Source organism: Nycticebus coucang, chromosome 9 (genome assembly GCF_027406575.1).
Source record: "Nycticebus coucang isolate mNycCou1 chromosome 9, mNycCou1.pri, whole genome shotgun sequence".
Classification (NCBI taxonomy): Eukaryota; Metazoa; Chordata; class Mammalia; order Primates; family Lorisidae; genus Nycticebus; species Nycticebus coucang.
Genome location: NC_069788.1, coordinates 81015255 through 81031265, shown reverse-complemented (window position 1 = coordinate 81031265; position 16011 = coordinate 81015255). Strand labels below are relative to the sequence as shown.

The following is a 16011-nucleotide window of genomic DNA, read 5'->3' as shown; positions in this document are numbered from 1 at the left end:
GTGCATCCCATATGTTCGCTGGAGCAGAGTCCCCTCTGTTCTAACCCCTCTGCTCCTGCCTCACATGGTGAGAGGGCCCTGCTTCCAGCTGTTTTGTTCCACATGTACTTGCACCCTTGGTTGTGCAAGGATCATTTACTCTGAATTATCAGCTTTGCCTAGAAAAGAGGAGCTTGGAAAACCAAGACTAATATAATTGGCAAATAGCCAAACTAACATTGAAAAATATATATTTTAAATTCAGTTTCTTGAGGTATTTTTAGTTAGCTGAATAAGGAAGAATAAAATATTAAGATGAAACCAGACATGGGTGGCTCGCACCATGCAATGCTAACACTTGGGGAAGCTGGGGTAGGGGAATTGCCTAAGGCCAGGAGTTCAAGACCAGCCTGAGCAACACAGCAAGTTGACCCCATCTACAAAATAAAAATGAAAATAAATTAGCCAGGCATAGTGATGCATGCCTATTGTTCCAGCTACTCAGGAGGCTGAAGCAGGAGAATCACTTGAGCTCAGGAGCTTGAAGTTGTGAGCTATGATAATGTTACTGCACTCTAGTGCACGAAGCAAGATCCTGTCTCAACAAGAAAGATGGATAATAATGCTTGTGAAAGTGCTGTCTGACAGTCCTCATAGATGCTGTAGGCAGGGATGTAGCAGGATGGAACCTTACACATCAAGATCTTTAGCAAAGTTCACACCTAAAAACAGGAAGCTTTCATTAGAAAAACTTCTAATCTAAATGCCTGGGCACGGTGGCTCACACCTGTAATCCCAGCACTCCAGGAGGCCAAGGCAGGTGGATTGCCTGAGCTCGTGAGTTCAAGACCAGCGTTAGCTAGAACAAGACCCCCCCCCACCTCTAAAAATAGCCAGCACCTATAATCCCGGCTACTTGGGAGGCTGAGGCAAGAGAATCACTTGAGCCCAGGAGTCTGAGGCTGCTCGGAGCTGTGACACCACAGCACTCTATCAGGGGTGACAAAGTAAGACTCTGTCTCGAAAAAAGAAAAACACTCATGTGAGAGAAGACCCCCACCACCACCTGAGCTAAGCCTTTCGTTGAATCATCAGGACAGAAGCCAAGGAAAGGAGTTTGCTTCCCTTTACTCCTGTTTTTAGACAGTGCTGAGCAGTACTTGATGTTCTTCCTTCATTCACCCTTCTGGTGAAGGTGGGATTACTTCAGATGTCTGAGCAGCCATGTTCCCACCCAGCTGGGAGCCCACTCACCATGGGACAAAGACAGCCAGGGAAGGGGGCACCCACAACCCAAAGCCAAGCTCTGTAGGTACAACTAAGTGCCTGCCTCTAAGAGTTTTAGGCTTTATTCCCTCTAAAATAAATATGCTGGGCCATGGGTATACTTAGAGCTTTCTTTCCTCATTTGGGGGTTAAATCTATCTCCATTTCCTGATGAAAAACACTAAATAGGCCTGACAGTGGCTCACTCCTATAATCCTAGTACTCTGGGAAGCTGAGAAAGGAGTATCTCTTGAGCTCAAGAGTTCCAGACCAGCTTGATTAAGAGTGAGACCCTGTCGGGCGGCGCCTGTGGCTCAGTTGGTAAGGCGCCGGCCCCATAAACCAAGGGCGGCAGGTTCAAACCCAGCCCTGACTGAACTGCAACCAAAAAATAGCTGGGGGTTGTGGCGGGCGCCTGTAGTCCCAGCTACTCAGGAGGCTGAGGCAAGAGAATCGCTTAAGCCCAGGAGTTTGAGGTTGCTGTGAGCCGTGTGATGCCATGGCACTCTACCGAGGGCCATAAAGTGAGACTCTGTCTCTACAAAAAAAAAAAAGAGTGAGACCCTGTTTATACTAAAAATAGAAAAATTAGCTGGGCGTGCTATAAGATGCCTGTAGTCCTAGCTACTCAGGCTAGGACAGGAGGATTGCTTAAGCCCAGGAGTTTGAAGTTGCTGAGAGCTAGGCTGATGCCACAGCACTCTAGCCTGGGCAACAGAGCAAGACTGTCTCAGAAAAATCCCCATAACACTAAATAGCAAGTCGGCCTCATTTCTGGACACACATTTCACAAAGAAGTTACCCCACACACTGCATCCTCCTTGCAGCAGTGAAGCTGCTTTCTTCTGTGACAGGCACTACAGAGTTTCATGTGCCACTGCAGAAGACAGAAATGCTATTGGAGAGTCCCCACCTTTTTTTTTTTTTTTTTTTTTTTTTTTGAGACAGAGTCTTACTACGTTGCCCTGGGTAGAGTGCCTTGGTGTCAAGGCTCACAGCAACCTCAAACTCTTGGGCTTAATTGAGTCTCTTGCCTAAGACTTCCAAGTAGCTGGGACTACAGGTGTCTGCCACAACACCTGTCTATTTTTTCGTTGCAGTTGTCATTCTTATTTTAGCTGGCCCGGGCCAGGTTCAAACCTGCCAGCCTCAATGTATGTGGCTGGCACCATAACCACTGTGTACAGGCGCTGAGCAAGAGTCCCCCCTTTCACTTTTCAAGAGAAAGAAAAAAAGTTACTAATTATACTGTTAGGGTCTAGAAAGTCTCTTGATCCTTAAGGGGTATGTTACCAAGGATTTACTATGAAGGTGTGGAGGTTAAATTATGGTATTTTTCTTTTGTTAAATACTCTATAACTTTTATGCATTACTTCACAGAGAGCTTTTATTTTATTATTTTTTTTTTTTATTGAGACAGAGTCTCACTTCGTTGCCCTCTGTAGAGTGCAGTTTTATCATAGCTCACAGCAACCTCAAACTCTTGGGCTCAAGCGATTCTTTTGCCTCAACCTCCCTAGTAGCTGGGACCACAACACCCAGCTATTTTTTGTTTGTTTGTTTGTTTAGCAGGCCTGGGCTGGGTTCAAACCCACCAGCCCCAGTGCATGTGGTTGGTGCCCTAACAGCTGAGCTACAGGTGCCCAGCCCACAGAGAGTTTTTATTCCCATGGAGAGATGTTCATAATATGCTAAGTAAAAGCACCAGTTACAAGCAGCATATTTGATATGATTCCAATTTGCTGTAAAAAAATCTTATATATATGTTGAAAAAGTCTATAAATATATATAGCAAATGTTAAAGTAGTTATATTGGGTGGTGCTGTTATGGCTGGGGTTTTTTTCTCCCTTTAGTTGACATCTATTTTCTAATTGTATTATAATGAACTTGTGGAATAAATAGTTCTTAATTCTGAGCAATTTACTAAGAATCAATCTTAGTAGAAAATAACCAGGAATGTCCCCCAAACTATCCATTGTTATATTATTTATAATAGTGAAATGTGATTCTGCAATAGTCATACAGTGAAATTGTATGTGGTAAGAATAGATGTGACACCTGGCTCTTGTGGTAAAAAGTCCCCTTTGCAAATCATTACAATTACAGATATTTTGTATTTACAGATTTTTTTTTTTTTTTTTTTTTTGAGACAGAGCCTCACTCTTATCCCCAGGTATAGTGCCATGGTGTCAACCTAGTTCACAGCAATCTCAAACTCCTGGGGTCAAGGGATCCTCCTGCCTCAGCGTCCCGAGTAGCTGGACCTACAAGCACCCACCACAATGCTCAGCCAATTTTTCTAGTTTTTAGTTGAGACAGAATATCACTGTTGCTCAGGTTGGTCTTGAACTCCTGAGCTCAAGCAATCCACCCCCCCTTGACTTTCCAGAGTGCTAGGATTACAGGCATGAGCCATTGCGCCCGGCCTCACAATTACAGATACTATAAATAATTGAGGATGGACTCTGAAAGGCCATTTAAAATCGTGTCTGGAGGATATGGATATGGAGAGCCGTTCAAGTGGATTAGTGGCTCTCAAGCCAGCCTTTGCCACTTAGCAGACCTTGCCCTGAGGCTTTCTGTGCTTGGCCTCCTCATGGGAAGAAAGGAGGTGCCCTCCCAGCTGCTACCAGGGTGTGCAACATCCAGAACCCTGCCTGTGTCTTCAAATGTACCCACTGAGTGCTATCCGTTTCTATTTTGCTCTCAGTATCCTCTGAAATGGTATCTGTGGTATGGTTTCAATTTTACAAAATAAAACAGTAAGATCCCACTAGAAACCTAGAAGAAACTACAACAAAAATTATGATTTTAAATCAAGGGATTATGAGTTGTTACAATACTCATGTCTCTTTTCCATATCCTCCCCCCCCAATAATGGGCTGGAAACTTTTTTATAATCAGGGAGAATAATATGTCTCTTTCACAAAGGGCCTATTTTTTTGTGGGTCATTGTGCACCTGTCTGCTCTAGGGGACCTCTTTGGACCCTCCCACCCCATAAAAATCTGAACCCCTGTAAGTCGTCCTCCCCTCTTCTTCCACCCCACACAAATAATTTTAGAGCTATAAGGAGATTTTGGGAAACATACAACTTAGCCACTGCCTTCTATAGGTGAGAGAAGCACAACCTGGAGAAAACAAGTCCCTGGCCTCAGTGTAGTCAGTGGTCTTGCCAGGACTCCTCAGCCCCTTGTCCTCAAGGCCCATGGTGTGCAGAGCAGTGTTGCAAGAGTAGTCCCATCCAGGTGCCATTCACCGACTCCAATGGAGACACAGACTACTGGGCTCTTAAAGCAGAAATTCTGGCCTTTGTCTTTCTAGAGCTGTGAGCAGAGTCTTGTCGGAACTGGCAGTGAGGGGGATGTGCTATTGGGGTCTTAAGCTCAGCAGGCTCTTACAAGAGCTGATAATGGTGGTAATGGTGTAGGAACTCAAGAGGTGAGTAGGAGGGTGGCAGGCAGGCAGGACAGAGGACATTCTAAGTAGAGGGAGCATGAGGCATGGACACTGGCAAGAAGGCACCCTTTCCCAGGGTGCAGGAGGGGCCGAACCAGCAAACCTGGGCTAACGCCTGGCATTGCTATCTTGTTTCTGCTATGGGACCACTGAAGACCAGTCCAGGTAGCCTGATTAGACCATGTTTGAGGAAGAAGTCTGTGACACAGTGACCAGCCAGGAGGTCTTCTGTTGGGCAGCTCCTTCTAGCCATAACTGGACCATATATACTCAGGAGCATTTTGCCTCAGTTATGAAACAAAATTAGCCTTATACTAAATGCAGCTCTGGTCCTGCCTGCCAAAGTTTAAAAGCAAGACTCTAAAAGATCACACTATTCCTAGTGAACAACATCTTAGAACAAAGCTCAAGAATATTTATAAATTACAAAAATATTCAACACCAACAAGGTAAAATTCACATTGGTATCCAATCGAAATTTACTAGGCAGGAAAATATGACCTCCAGTGAAGGAGGGGAAATACTCTAGTGATAGAAACCGATCCAGAAATAACTCAGATGGTGAAATTTAGACATGACATGAAAATAGTTGTTATTTTATGTGTTCAAGAAACTAAGAGATGGGGACGGGACACAATTATAAGAGGACACAATTATAAGAGGTAACAAATGCAATCAGTGGAACCTGGTTCTTTGTACCCTCAATGAATCCCCAACAATAAAAATAAAAAATAAAAAAAAGTGGGGCGGCACCTATGGCTCAAAGGGGTAGGGCACCGGCCCCATATGCCAGAGTGGCGGGTTCAAACCCAGCCCCAGCCAAAAACTGAAAAAAAAGAAAAAGATGAAGAAGAAGAAACAGCAGCTAGGAAAAACGGGCACAATGGCCCATACCTGTAATCCTAGCACTCTGGGAGGCCGAGGCAGGTAAATGGCCTTAGCTCACAAGTTCGAGACCAGCCTGAGCCAGAGCAAGACCCCATCTCTAAAAATAGCTGGGCAGTGTGGCAGGTATCTGTAGTCCCAGCTATTTGAGAGGCTGAGCATGTAAATCACTTGGGCCCAAGAGTTTGAGGTTGCTGTGAGCTATGACAACATGACACTCTACCAAGGGTGACACAGTGAGACTCTGTCTCAAAAAAAAAAAAAAAAAAAGCTAGGAGAAAGATTGAGTATTTTAAGTAGAAAAATGGAGTATATTAGAAACTCAAGCTTCTAGGGATAAAAATGACAAAATCTTGATCTGAAAAATATACTGGATAAGATTTATGGTAGAGTAGACATTGCAGAAGAAAAGATCCTGTAGTCCCAGCTACTCGGGAGGCTGAGGCAAGAGAATCACGTAAGCCCGAGAGTTAGAGGTTGCTGTGAGCCGTGTGACGCCACGGCACTCTACCAAGGGCGGTACAGTGAGACTCTGTCTCTACAAAAAAAAAAAAAAAAGAAAAGATTAGTGAGCTTGAAGACCTAGCTGTATGAAACCTATCCAGATTGAAGCACAGAGAGAAAAAAGACTGAGAAGCATTCAGAGTATTAGCGCAACATTGGACCACCTCAAGTAGCCTCGTATAAATGAAATCAAAGTCCTAAAGGAAAAAAGGAGAATGACAGGGAAAAAAAGAAGAAATACAGCTGAAAATTGTCTAAATTTGTTGACAAATTTTATTTATTTAAAATTTTAGAGGCCTAGCACCTGTAGCACAGTGGTTACGTCGCCGGCCACATGCAGCGAGGCTGGCGGGTTCAAACCCAGGCCAGCCCAGCTAAACAATGACAACTGCAAACAAAAAATAGCTGGGCGCTGTGGTGGGCACCTGTAGTCCCAGCTACTTGGAAGGCTGAGGCAAGAGAATCTTCCAAGAGTTTGAGGTTGCTATGTGCTGTGACGCTACGGCACTCTGTCAAGGGTGACATAGTGAGACTCTGTCTCAAAAAAAATAAAATAAAAAATTTTAGAAAATGCCAACTCAGATCAATAGTTGCTTGGGGATTGGTTGGAGGGGGCATGGAGAGATTTCCAGGGGCAATGTGTCAATGGCTTCATGAGCAGATGCATATCTCCGAGCTCATTGAATTGTGTACCTTAAATGCCTGCAGTATAATATATGTCAGTTGTACTTCTGTAGAGCTGTTTTTAATATTTATCAAACTGTAAAATAAAATTAAATGAACATGGTAGGGTTCCCTACATTGTGTCAACTGTTGCAGAAGGAACAGAAAAGAGTGAAGCTATCTCTGGAATTAAGATAAATAACCAAAAGAAGAGGGAGCAGGAGGTTATGGAAGAAAAGAAATACAGGTGCTAAGGGACCCAACTCTAGTTTCTGTGGACAGGCTAATGTTTGAACTCAGTAAGCATTTTCAGTGTCTAGCAAGTCTGGCCCAGTGTTCCTTAGTTAGGAAAAGTACAGTTCTCTTGTGGTTTAGACAAGACAGTCCATTGTTGGGACCCTCCTGAGCACTGGGAAACATGAGCTTCTCCTGCCTCTGAATACTAAATAAATCCTGGTAGCAAACCTCTGGAATGACAGGATGCAGAAAGGATATTGTAGGCAAGCAAAGATTCAAGATATCCTTTGCGTCATCTTTAGAAGACCTTGACTCTTGGCCTGAAGACTCTGTGGTCAGTTCCACAGGTAGTAGGTGTCAGTGAAGACTCTTCAGTAGGGCTTGGCAGGATCCAAGTGACAAAGGTCTGTAGTGAACCATGGAAATTTTTTGGCCTAGATTGCTGTATCAGTGGTAGACATCTGTGAGATTTGAGGCTGGGATGGAGTAGATGTGGGGAACCTGACATAGAATGTTTTTTAGCAAGGGAAACTGATCCATACTGTAATCTCATTAATCTCCCTCAGTGACTGGACCAGTCACCTGTATATGTGCCTTTTGGCACTGTTGGTCACCCTGGTTAGGCCTCAGCGTTGCTTCTATCCATGATGCCACAAGAGATTCCTTCCAGCTGGTCTGGATGTAGGTGCCTTAGACAGAGCAGTGGGAAGATGGGATGTGGCCACCTCTGCGGTAGGGCATCAGCTACACACCAGGGCCCTGCCAGCCAGGACTGTTCCCATGGGGAGCAGAACTTGAACCAGTATGTGTATTTTCTTTTTTGTATGTGAGACCAAGTGACCTTGGGATTGTTCCCTAAAATCACTGCCCCTTCATTTTCCTATCAGTAAACTGAAGGGTCAGATCCATATTAAGACCATCTGAGGAGGTTATTTATAACAATGTCCAGGTCTTGTCCCCTTCCCTGAAGGTACGAATTTAGCAGGTCTGGGGTGGGGCCTGGACATTTTGGTTGGTTTTTATTTTTAATCACAGTAATACTGTAGGTTGACAAGTCAGCTGGATCTATAAGGTGTAAAGAAGTGTCTCCTACCCACTTGTCTCTAAAGAACTAGCAGTTCTTTCAGCTATATATCTGTGAATAACTTCTTTGGGAGCCATTGTTGATCCTTCTAGCCCTAAGTGTTTTTGATTGACTCTTCACTGGAAGAGAAGGGTACAAAGCTCTCACATCACCTTACCCTGTCAGCACCACACACCCACCCTCCCATAGCTACAGCTTACCCAGCATGGCTATGCTGTGAGGAGGGGCTCTGCAAAGCTGGGGCAGGAGATCAGCCACACCTGTGTGACTTTATTTTCCCTGGACTTGATGACCGTCTTGTTTGTCATCTGGGGCAATATTACATGTTCAACCCCAATCTCTGTCTCAATCTCCTCCCCCTTCATTTGGACATGTCAGATCCCATCTCCATCTCATCAGGATCTTTACTGGACCCTGTTGGCTGGCACTAGGTTGGCTTGCTGTCCCTCTGCCTGGGGTCCAGCTATTTGTAGTAGAGCCTTTCTTTCCTAGGGTCAGCTTTTTGTGGTGGAGCCTTTCTTTCCTGGACGCCTGGTTTTCCTCTTTCCTTGGTTTTGATGGAGTTTATCCTCCAGTCTGAGGATGGGTTTGGGGTGAGTGAACTTCTTTCATCTGTGTTTACCCTTGACCTTGGCTGGCTATAGCAGTCTAGGTTGGAAATCGTTTTCCTTTAGAAGTTGGAAGGTCTTCTTCCACCATCTCCTGACTTCCAGTATTGCTATTAAAAAGCCTAAGGCCATTCTGATGCCTGATCCTTGATATTCAACCCATTTTTTTCTCTCTAAGAGTTTGTAAGATCTTTTTGTTCCCAGTGTTCTAAGAACAGATATATAGTGATATGCCTTGGTGAGGGCCTCTTTCATCCTTTCTGCTGGGAACTTGTGTCCTTTGTTCTGGAAAATATCCTATCACTCTGCTGGTGACCCCATTATATCTCTGACCCTCTTGTTTTCTGTATGCTCTTGCTGGAATATTTCCTTTTGTGTTGTAGACTTCCTAAACTAGCCTCTGCTTTTCTTATCTTTTCTCTTCTATTCTATTTATGCTTTTATCCTACTTTCTAAAAGACATTTTTAACTTCATTCCCCCAATCCTATCAGATTATTTCCATGATCATATTTTTAATTTCTGAAAGTTCTGATTGTTGTTTTATGGTTGTGGAGTCTTCTCTTGTCTCCTCGAGGATGTTTTTAGAGTTTCTTCTTTCTGCATGGTTTCCATGTCCTCTGAGTTGCCTGGTTTCTGTCCATTTATTTTGTCTTTTCTTTTTTCTTTTCTTTTCTTTTTTTTGAGACAGATTCTCAAGCTGTCACCCTGGGTAGAGTGCTATGGCATCACAGTTCACAGCAACCTCAAATTCTTGGGCTCAAATGATTCTCTTGCCTCAGCCTCCCAAGTAGCTGGGACTATAGGTGCCCACCACAACACCCATCTTTTTTGTATTGTTGCAGTTGTCGTTGTTTTAGCTGGCCCGCGCCAGGTTCACACCCACCAGCCTCAGTGCATGTGGTCAGCACCCTACCCACTGAGCTACGGGCGCTGCCCTATTTTGTCTTTTCTGTGACAGAGGCTTTCTTTCAATGTCAGCATCCCTCGTTTTAAGAGTGAGGCACAAAACGGCTGATTGGAAGCCCTGAGAGCAATGTGACTGGGCTGCTGGGCTAAAGACCCCCCACTCCCAGCTACTTTCACCCTTCTGGAGCCTGCTAAGTCCTTACTGCTTTCTATCTACCTTCCAGCTTCCAAAATTGTATGGCTATTTCCTCCTCTCAATCTCCCTAATCTTTTTTTTTTTTTTTTTTGTAGAGACAGAGTCTCACTTTATGGCCCTCCGTAGAGTGCCGTGGCCTCACACAGCTCACAGCAACCTCCAACTCCTGGGCCCAAGCCATTCTCTTGCCTCAGCCTCCCGAGTAGCTGGGACTACAGGCGCCCGCCACAACGCCCGGCTATTTTTTGGTTGCAGTTTGGCCGGGGCCGGGTTTGAACCCGCCACCCTCAGTATATGGGGCTGGCGCCTTACCGACTGAGCCACAGGCGCCGCCCCTCCCTGATCTTTTTTCTTTTTCTTTTTCTTCTTTAACTCTTTCTCTTACAATAATTTTGTTCAAAAGGGAGTAAAAGAGTAGATGTGCATGTTTGTTTTGTCATCGTTGCCCTGAAACCTCTCTGGTTTTTTCAAAGCTTTACAGGTGACTCTTGTACATATCTAATGCTGAGAACCACAGGTATAGGTCATCCTTTTCAACTCCTCAGTACTGGTGGTATATAAATCATTAGAGTATATCCACTGTTTTCTGTTAATCCTCAAAACTTCTTTGAGTGGTAGTTAGGTGTTGGTAAGGCTTCCTATTGTATGATAAGTTGTTTGATCAACACAACTGTGCTGCCTGCAGTAAAAATATAAGACCTCCAAAAATGATATCGAATGGTGTCAGACAGAACCAGTTCCATTTTGAAGAAATTTAAATTATTTTTTGGAACTTCCTTTTATTTTTTTCCATGTTGCCTTTTTCCCCTCTATCTCCGTTTGATCCCTGTTAATTGGTTTTGAGCTCTCTTCTCCTTCAAAATCTCTTCTGAGGAAATATTTTCCTTCTCTAGGATATTGGACTCTAACCTTATCTCTCATTCTGGGAGGCTGTGATTCCTAGAGAAGAATCATAGGTGTAGATGGGATGCCCTCACTTCTGCAGCAGGCCTTTAACAACTGTGTGCAGACTTTGACAACTGCATACCCAGTGGTTAAAACAAAGACCCAAAGAAGCCAGTACCATCCTGACATACATGTGTCCCAGTAACATTGTGAGCAGCACAGAGGCTACATGGAGCCCTCACTGGTGCCTGACCCTGGAGGAGCAGAGGGGAAAGATCATCTCAGAGACCTTTTCCTCTTAATCTGTACTCACCAAAAGGCCAGTGCCAGAGCCTACCTATAGAAGCAGTAGTGGAGCAGGACCTCAGTGCTAGGTGACAAGCTCTCAGAGGGTACCTGCAGCAGTGCCTGTGGGATCTGCTATTGTGGTCTCATAGCAGCATGGGAGCCCTAACACTGACCACGGGTGTAATCATCCTGGACCATATCAGTGACAGGATCTGGAGGGTGGACAGGAAGAGAGGTCACAGGTGGCTTTGCCAGCCCCTGCTCAGGAATGACAGACTGTGACAGCCACTCAGGAAACCTACTTCTGAGTGTTTTTCTTTAGCACATCCCCCTCAATTAACAGATGCCATTTCGTGCTGGACTCTGAAGTTGTGCTTCAAAGACCAGATGCAGAGGCCTACACAAGCACTAGAGCCAGTGCAGAAGGGGTCACCAGGGAGTGGATCTAGCTTCACAGTCCGCCAACCAGAAGAAAGAAGCAGAGAAGCATCTCTCCGTCCAGAACCCAGCATCTGGACCCCTACTTGGCTAGGCCATCAGTTTTCAAACATTGTTTGTTTAGTTTTATTTTGTTTTGTTTTTTGAGGCAAGAGTCTCACTGTGTTGCCCCAGGCTAGAGCACCCTAGTGTCAGCCTAGGTCATAGCATCCTCAAACTCTTGGCTCAAGTGATCCTCCTGTCTTAGATTCCTGAGTAGCTGAGACTACAGGTCCCCGCCACAAGGCTGCGCTATTTTTTCTGTTTTTAGTAGAGATAGGGTCTTGCTCTTGCTCTTGCTCTTGCTCTTGCTCTTGCTCAGGCTGGTCTGGAACTCCTGAGCTCAAGTGATCGTCCCACCTCAGCCTTCCAGAGTGCTATCATTACAGGCATGATTCACCATGCCTGGCCCAGTTTTCAAACATTGTTAACAGTGAGACCTATTCTCCAAATAAAATCTTGTACTTAAGCCACATGTGTTCAACAGGTAACAACAAAGCTGCTTCCATGAAACTCTCCGGGATGCCTTCCGCAGGGCCCCTGAGGTAGCCCCACAGAGCTGGGCTATGCAAGCCTCAGTTGGAAAACTGCTGGTCGTCAGGCTGGTGAGGACCAAGGACTTAGCAGAGCAGGCCCCTGAGCAGCCAGGACCCACCTCCCCCCAGAGTCAGAGTCCAGGAGCCTCACAGGTCAAGGTCACCTGGCTTCCTGCTTCCTGCTTCCTCCTCCTGGTGTGTCAGCCTTTGCCCTGAGAATCCACTGTTACTTTAATTACAGGTCTGTTAACATTGGCTTCTGGTTTTCAAGCTTATCTGAAATTAGAAGGCATAGACTAGAATAAAAGAAAGTACAACCACCGCAGGGTTATGTGACAAAAGACCCTACAAACCCACACACCTCAGTGACTCCTAAGAGCTCTACTGACCCACAGCAGCAGCGTGGTGTGTGGTGGGGACCCTGAATCTTAAGGGAAAGCAGAATTCAGGATGTGCCAAATTTTAAGTGGATTAAATGTTAAAACAGAGATAGAGGGATTGGGGGAAGATAACTTTGGAGGACAGAGTAAACGTGATGTAGAAGGCACAACATGTCACTTTGATAATCACTACTCATCTGAGTTAGGGTATTTCCTGAAGGCGTCTTGCCCAGGTGACTCTTGGTGCTGCCAAGCAGGCTGTCTCGTCAGTCCTCCTTAATGTTTCCAAAATATGCCTGCTAAATTCTATCCAAGGTCAGATACCGTAAGGTCCTTACCAAAATGATTTGTCTCTAACAAACAGTTCCTTCAGCTGTGAAATTTTCAATGTTTTTTTCTTTCAGCCTCTGTTTACACACATTCTGGCTGAGGGAAATGTGTGAGTACTTGTGTGAGTGTGTGCACATGTGTGCACATGCATGTTGAAGCTCCTTCTGACAGCGGTTCTCAACCTGTGGGTTGTGATCCCTTTTTCACAATGAAAATACATTGCGGCATTAGGAAGGTTGAGAACCACTGCCTTATGATAAAAACTCAGCTGCATCTAGTTTGAAGTACTCTAGCCTGTGCCCCAGCTACCTACATTCTAGACTCAACCCTGGCCCTGCACATCCCTTCCCTTACCCAGAATGTGAAAGAGTCGGGCTTAGCTGGTCTCCCAGGTCCCTTTCAGCCCAAAATGGTCTCTGTGAACCCTTGAAAAGAGTTTTTGTTAGTAAGAGGCATTGTTTTCTCTTGAGCCTGTTATAGTCTCCTTTTTCTCCAAGTTACTGTTTTGGAGTTACCGGGCCTTGCTATCCTCTAGTTTGCCAATTTCTTTCATATTTCTCAAGCAGTGACTCTGTGGAAAGCCACAACACTTGGAGCTTCAAGAGTGATGAAAATGAGAAGTGTGGTTGGTCCCCTGTGAGCCCCCCAGCCTAAACTGAGGGCAGTGTGGAGGGTAGTGACACCTAGATGGGGAGCCCTTGGGCTGGTAGGTAGGGCAGCCAGATGCCTGGGGCAGATGACAAGGATGTTGGCAGCCAGGGAGGGTGGTTCAGCATGGGGAGACCAGTTGGGAGGTCTCCAGAGAGGTTCAGCCAGAACACACTGCGGGGCTTCCTGTGGGTCCGTTAGTCACTGAGCAGGTAAAGGTCCTACTGTGCACCAGGCACTGTGTGTGCATGGGAGGAGGCAGGTGTAGTCCTGTCCTCATGGAGCTTGCAGTCTGGTAAAAATGGAGAGAAAGTGCATGCTAGTGAAAATCACAGGGTGAGTTGGACTGGGATGACTTCCGGTCTGTGCACTTTTCCACTAGTGAAGGTGCCAGTGCATGTCCTGGAGGTGAGTAGCAGTGGAACCCTCGCTGTAGTCTTCCAGCATCTGCAGTTACCAGACTCATTTCCCCAAGGAGTGTGTGGTCTGATCACGTTAGTCTAGTGGCTTAGTGGCTGTAGTCAGACAAATTCCTCTTGGGCAAATATACCAGAAGAGGCATTGGAGTCATAATTAACAAGTCTATTGTCCATTGACTCAAAAACAAATTTGCCTTGATCCCAGGAAACAACTTGTCATGTTTATAGCTCATGTTATCTAAATGACACAGCATTTTCACTGCATGTGATCACCAAGATAAATTTCTTAATTTGAGAACACTCACTGAGGGCGGCAGGTGTGTGTACACAACAGCAGGGCCCTCCTCTGCACTTTGGGAATAGTCTGTGACATGAAAACTTCATATCTTAACTTGAACTCTTGTGTCTAGTCAGGGTCTCAATAAATTCTGTCTAGAAGCAGCGATTCTTAACCTGTGGGTCACAACCCCTTTTTTCCATTTGTAACAACACGTTAATTAGGAAGGTTGAGAACCACTGACCTAGAGAGTATGTTGATAATAGAACAAAATAATGCAGTGGTTTATCCTGTACTACTGGTGGTCAAAAATAAAGAACATACATTCTTTTTTTTTTTTTTAATTTATTTTTTTTATTTTTGGTCAGGGCCGGGTTTGAACCTGCCACCTCCAGTATATGGGGCTGGCATCCTACTCCTTGAGCCACCTCACCAGCCCCAGAACATACAGTCTTGTCAATAATAATTAGTTATGTTCCTAGAGTTTTTGCCTTTTTTTAATTTATTTTTGTTTGTTTTTGAGACAGAGCCTCAAGCTGCCACCCCGGGAGGAGTGCTGTGACATCACAGCTCACAGCAACCTCCAACTTCTGGGCTCAAGCAGTTCTCCTATCTCCACCTTCCAAGTAGCTGAGACTACAGGCACCTGCCACAACACCCGGCTATTTTTTGTTGCAGCCGTCATTGTTGTTTGGCGGGCCCGGGCTGGATTTGAACATACCAGCTCAGGAGTGGCACCTTAGTCGCTTGAACCACAGACACTGAGACTTTTTTTTTTGATACAATCTCACTATGTCATCCTTGGTAGAGTGCTGTGGCATCATAGCTCACAGCAACCTCAAACTCTTGGACTTAAGTGGTTCTCTTGCCTCAGCTTCCCAAGTAGCTGGACTACAGGCACCCACCACAATGCCCCACTATTTTTTGTTGTTGTTGTTATTACAGTTGTCATTGTTGCTTTAGCTGGCCCAGGCTGGGTTCAAACCCGCCAGCCTCCATGTATGTGGCCGGTGCCCTACCCACTGAGCTATAGGCACTGCCTGAATTTTTGCCTTTTGAGAACATGGGATAGCAGCTTGGCTTTTTCCCTCATGAGGTCTTTTTTTAAGAGAAATCTTATAGCCTTGAGATTTATTTATTTCTATAAATAAATCTATCTATTTATAGATCCTTTGATCTATAAATATCCAAGCACATCAATGGCTGGAATTAAATCACTGGACTCTCCCAGAAAGGGGGCATGGCTTCCTCCCCCTCACCCAACCTATAACCCATGTTTAAAGGACACTTAAAAGTAAGCACATACAGGCGGCACCTGTGGCTCAGTGAGTAGGGTGCTGGCCCCATATACTGAGGGTGGCGGGTTTGAACCCGGCCCCAGCCAAACTGCAACAAGAAATAGCTGAGTACTATGGTGGGCACCTGTAGTCCCAGCTACTCGGGAGGCTGAGGCAAGAGAATCGCCTGAGCCCAAGAGCTGGAAGTTGCTGTGAGCTGTGACACCACAGCTCTCTACCAAAGGATGACAAAGTGAGACTTTGTCTCTAAAAAAAAGAAAAATAAGCACATATGTGCCTGCCTGCTCACTTCCACATGCACAGAACACACACGTTTGTTCTCTCTCTCTCGGCTTAACAAGACTTTACATAATTTTTTAATATTTCCAAATTATTTCTATTTTCTTTACCTGAGACAGAGTCTTGTAGCCCTGGCAGATGTTAAGATTACAGGCAAGAGGGCGGCGCCTGTGGCTCAAGGAGTAGGGCGCCGGTCCCATATGCCGGAGGTGGCGGGTTCAAACCCAGCCCCGGCCAAAAAACACACACACAAAAAAAAAAGATTACAGGCAAGAGCCACCATGCCTGGTCTGTTTTAAATCTTTTTTTTTTTTTTTTTTTTTTTTTTTTTTTACAGCAAAAGTGTCTTTATTTGTAACAGTATAAATTTATGACTGCTAAGTGCCTGTATGCAAAGCATTCAAGT

The 16011-nt window shown here is 45.1% G+C and overlaps 1 protein-coding gene across 1 annotated transcript in view; it reads left to right on the top strand.

Annotated features, from left to right (window-relative positions):
* The window catches only part of TECPR2 (tectonin beta-propeller repeat containing 2), a 140990-nt gene that overhangs the window by 112029 nt on the left and 12950 nt on the right, over positions 1 to 16011 (top strand). The window lies entirely within an intron of this gene.